This window comes from Silene latifolia, unplaced genomic scaffold, assembly GCF_048544455.1.
Source record: "Silene latifolia isolate original U9 population unplaced genomic scaffold, ASM4854445v1 scaffold_112, whole genome shotgun sequence".
Classification (NCBI taxonomy): domain Eukaryota; kingdom Viridiplantae; phylum Streptophyta; class Magnoliopsida; order Caryophyllales; family Caryophyllaceae; genus Silene; species Silene latifolia.
The window spans coordinates 1,867,122-1,872,899 of record NW_027413126.1 but is presented as its reverse complement, the minus strand read 5'-3'; positions in this window follow the sequence as shown (position 1 = coordinate 1,872,899).

Here is a 5,778-nt window from a genome sequence, read left to right as displayed (position 1 = left end):
TAGTGTAAAATGGAAAATCCATTTTACACATTATTTTGTCAATTTGTCACACGTAACATGTTTCATGACATTAGGTATATAAAATGTATTTTTAATAATTAAAAATCAACATACTAATAAAATATGTCACTTATAAAGTTTACCTAGTAATTCATAATTACTTGTACCGTAATGGGATCCCGAGTCATAAATTACAACATTCTGTATTTATAATAATCAATTCATTCTGTTTCAATTGTTTCCGTAAACAATAATTTCATCTAAGTAATAAAACAATTCGATTACTTAGATCGTATCTTATTTAATCAAATTATAATGAGATACGTAAATATTACTTCCAAAATCGTCCGTCAATTTTAAGTAATTTAATTAACCTGTATCGTCATACGATCAATTAAATAATCAATTAAGAGTGTTACCCTTTAGGTATGACCTAAGAGGATCAACTGATCACCACCGTCGCACGACAGTAATGTCAAACTCTAGTCAGCCAATCATTACCGATATGTGTGGACCAGTTGACAGTAAAATATTACTTCCCAATTGTATTCTTAAAATGAGACTTAAACATGTGATCATCATGATCGATAGTTGTGATCGCATTATTGTCGGAGGACACATATTCCAACAATCTCCCACTTGTCCTCGACAAGTGTGCGTCACCAATTCTCTTGTCCTATTACTATCTCCCACTCAATGCAAGGTGTCTTTCAGGTCGTACTTGCAAGTGATCATATTGAGAGTGGTTTCCTCGATCTGGAGAACAACTGATTGACCGGATTTATCTACCATAGATATCTTCCGAGCGTGGCCACGCATTTCCGCTTCATTACTCCTCGAGTGGCCCCGAGATATTTTATAACCCCGACTAGGGTGGACAATTCCTATCGCACTCATTCCCTTCGACTAGCCACTGCCATCATAACCCAAAATATGCCCATTTGACCCCATTTACGAAGGTCGCAGAACACAAATCAAAGTTAATCAAATCGTGCCATCTTAGGCGAATGGTCTTTAGTCAAAAGAATCGACTCATTAGAATACTATAGTAGCTCTCGCCACGACCAGGCTATATAAATTTACCAAAACTCTATAAGCGGTCATAAGGCCCGACAAGGTGTTCCCAACAGTCTGCATATGTGATCGACTAGTCATCTCACATAACTTCATGGCACTTGAACTTGCCATCAATCGCATCACACTCTAGTCACTTCGAGACGTCACCTTATGCAAGTAACTATGGGCGAATACAATGCTAATCCGTGTTCACTTTAACGGGGTTCAATTGTCTCTACAACCCGTTTGGAAGTAACAATGTATAAAGTGAGTTAATAATAACTCAAACGACAAATGTCGACATCACATTCGGGTAGTCAATACCATATTATAACCTTGTGATGTATATCGAAAGTGTTTAAACACTAGTTGATTGCAATAGAAGTTTAACATACCAAGTGTCCATGTGTTCAAACATCTTATATTGCATTTTCCTTTATATTCATGTTATCTTTCATAGCATGAACCTTACCAAGTACACATATAGGTTCCCAACCTAGGTTTGCGTTCTTTATCTTGAAAGAACTTTCTTGTTGTTTATCACATAACCAACGAATTGTGGTGGATGATATAACTTGCACTGGTCAAGTGTTCTACCAACTCACTATGCACTAGGTATACGTTTTGTAGAGTCTTGCAACATTTGTCAAGATGATTAGCCTAGCACTTCTTCATAAGTCCTAGTATATTAGAAAATATCAGTTTTGAGTAACTTCTTACTTCAACTAAGTATTTTTCAAAGCTTCTTATTTCTCCTTTTAGCTTGAATAGCTTAGGATTTTCATAAATCCTTTCGTGTGATCGAACTTCAATATGTGCAAACTCTTGGCACATAACAGAGTGTTCTGTCCATCACTGGAATCGCTCATTAGTTCTCCTCGAGAATTCATGACGATTCTTCTATGGCTTGCCAATGATTCATCATGCTCTTATGCATATGATTGATTATTGGACATGTGAATGATTATTCTAATGACGGAAACATTAGTAACTAATAATCATGTGATCAACCATTCTTAGGTTCAATGAACGACCATGACTGCTAATGGCAATTCCATTTTCATTGACATGAATAACCTACGTTTCTCGTTGATTCGATGTGTATATCTCAATACCTATCCAACATCTCATGATGTGATTGGATTCATCATAGTCCATTTTCATCCAGAATTGAAAACTCAAATACTTCTTTGTGAAAGATAGTATTAGCTCGTCATTCTCAATGAGTAATGAGTTATAAATTTTTACAAGATGATTGCTCCCACTAAATTCCATGTCTTCACATGACAATTTATAACTCCCACTTAATCCCACATATTTCGCAATTGACTACTCAATCGAAATATTTCAAGAATTGAAATATATTTTGCTTTGCCAAGTTATTAAGATAAAACCATATATGTTCCCAGCATATCCTTTCAAAATACCTATTTTGAAAAGGATTTAATCTTAAACTTATGAAAAGAGATTTTAATCTCTAACTCATTCATTTTATAATGATGCGTAGCAATGTCATTATTTAAATGTGAATTTCATTTAATATACGTCCTTCTCAAAATACCCTTTTCTGGAAGGAAGTTTAACCATTTCATTTTCATAATGAGGTGAAGTAATGACACTAGCATGGTTAACAATTAATTTAGCTTTTGTAGATATCGGCATATCATTCTTTGCAACTTTTAGTCATAAATCACATTTATTTTTGAGGATGCAACTTTGTTTTATTTAGGCTCTTAAGTAAATATCAATATTGAAACTATTGCTCAAAAAATTGCTCATAAACTAGCCAAATCTCTTGTTAAGACTTTAAATTAGTCATTCTTCTTCCAAAACTTTCTTTTGGTCTCCTCGTGTAGTAATCTTGAGAACATATTCTTTTGATTACTTCACTTGGTCTCTTTTGTGATGTAGATTTCATCTATTCGAGACCATAGATCTCATCTATTCGTGTACACTTATATATAGGTATACAAATCATTCTTTCTTCCGTAGATCTCATATACACAAGTATACAAATTTGCTTTGTGTTCCTTGTGTTTACAAATCATTCTTTCTTGCGTAGATCTCATATACACAAGTATACAAATTTGCTTTGTGTTCTTTGTGTCTTCATTTTTCTCCCACTCTATCTTTAGAATAAATACACTAGAGATTCAAAGATAGCTTATGAGACACAAATAATGATTTTTGAAGTATAAGGAGGACTATCTCATAGGTTGACTAATAGTTTTAGATTTGATAAGTGTACTTGGTGATAGACATTCCTTTAATAGAGTTCATCAACTCAATCATCATTTTATAATTGATCATACACAAGCCTTAAGCTTGTGGACATATAATGAATCCCATCATTGTAGTTGTCTATTAGATCACTTTAAGTGGATGATCATATGTTTCTATGTGCAAGCATATATAGACGAATTTTTAGAACAAGAAAAATACGATAAAACGGGTGACTTGGGTTGCAAACCAAGCCACCATAATCCAAAATACAACAATTGTTTAGAAAGGATCAAACATTTCCATGTCGAACACGGAAATAAAAAGGTTCTAAAAATCCGAAACATAAATTAAAATATGACAATAAAAAGCCAAGCTTCATGGAAGCTACTCCTAGCTTCTTGATGGTTTCTCAAGCTTGCTTTTCCTTTCCCTTGTCCTTGCTTAGTGGAGGCCCTATTTACAATAAAAAGGGGATACATTATCACAACTTTGTATCACAATACCATAGTTGAATTAGAAACATAAAAGAAAGGATAGTCATTTACCTACTGGAGTGATCTTTCCAGCTTTGATGTCACCAAGATACTTGGAACAATTCCTCTTCCAATGTCCAACGCCATTACAATAATGGCATTTGTCAAGAGGACCCTTCTTGGTCTTGGAAGTGCTAGCTTCAAAAGTCTTAGCCTTGGTGAAAGTGGGAGCTTGCTTCTTACCCTTCTTCCCATTCTTCTTGAATTTTCCCTTGCTCTTAGTGCTTATGTTAAGCACATCCTTAGGTGGGTTAACATTTAACCCCATGTCTCTTTCGGCTTGCACAAGTAACTTGTGCAACTCTTCAAAAGACACGTCCTTGTCTTGCATGTTAAAATTCACCTTGAATTGAACATATGCCTTGACTTTGGATAAGGAGTGTAGAATCCTATCTACAATGAGCTCTTTGGGGATTTCAACCTTTTGAATCTTCAAAGTCTCGACTAGCTCCATTAATTTGAGCACGTGAGGGCTAACCTTTTGGCCCTCTTTAAAGTCGAGATCAAAGAATGCCGCGCCCGCCTCATATTGGACGATCCTCGGAGTTTGTGAAAACATTGTCACAAGCTTGGAATAGATCATTAGCGGTGCCCATTTTAAAGGCTCTCCTTTGGAGATCTGCCTCCATCGCAAAGATCAACACATATTTCATTGCGGCGGACTCCTTGTGGTAAGCCTCATATGCTTCCCTAGTAGCGGCACTCGACCTAGCATTAGGTTCGGGTGGAGAGGCCTCGGTGAGGTAACGAAGCTTGTCGTCACCTTGGGCGGCTAATTTGAGTTGGGCATCCCAATCGGAGAAATTTGACCCATTCTTTTCAAGTTTACAACGATCCATGAAGGATCGGAGCCATGAAGCATTAGTGAGAGGTGTGGCGTTGGTGTTTGGAGTGGCCATTTGTTATGAGAACTAAAAAACGGTCTACAAAACAAAAATTAGAAGGAATAAAACATATGTCGTTTTCAAAATAATAACACTCGTTAAAAATAATTTAAACAAGTTTTATTGCATTTATCTAATGACCTCTACCCAACTTGATAAATGATTCCGAGATCCAAATTTATATTAACTTGGGCACGGGGTAGCCGATGAAACCCTTATCAATATAACTCGGTGGACTAACTCTTTAATCGATTCTACTTTTAGAACTCTCGGTCTATAAAATTACTCTAATATTTATCTATAGCCCGGAACACATGCGACAACGGTCACGAATACTTCCGTTGAGGTCAATCCAAATTTCAAATAAATGTGTCCATGATCCAAATTCACATTAACTTGGGCACGGGGTAACCGATGAAACCCTCATCAACATGAATTCGGTGGATAGACATTTATCACTCACTTCCCCTACGTAACAAGGTTTGTACCCCGGGGTGGCCGAGTGCACTCCCTCGCGAAATAGGTTTTCATGGTTTCTACTTTTTGGTAAGGCTATGTCTCAAGTGTTTATTTATAGCGAGAGGTCGTGTCAATTTATTATCACGTTTTAAGTGAACTAAAGCGGTGAACTACGATAATTGTATTTGACACGGTCAATATACTCGATAAAAATGATAATGCATGTTTTAATTATGGCGATTTAGCGATGCATGCTCTAATATTTATCTATAGCCCGGAACACATGCGACTACGGTCACGAATACTTCCGTTGAGGTCAATCCAAATTTCAAATAAATGTGTCCATGATCCAAATTCACATTAACTTGGGCACGGGGTAGCCGATGAAACCCTCATCAACATGAATTCGGTGGATAGACATTTATCACTCACTTCCCCTACGTAAAAAGGTTTGTACCCCGGGGTGGCCGAGTGCACTCCCTCGCGAAATAGGTTTTCATGGTTTCTACTTTTTGGTAAGGCTATGTCTCAAGTGTTTATTTATAGCGAGAGGTCGTGTCAATTTATTATCACGTTTTAAGTGAACTAAAGCGGTGAATAAATCCTAGTATGGCCTTCCTAAA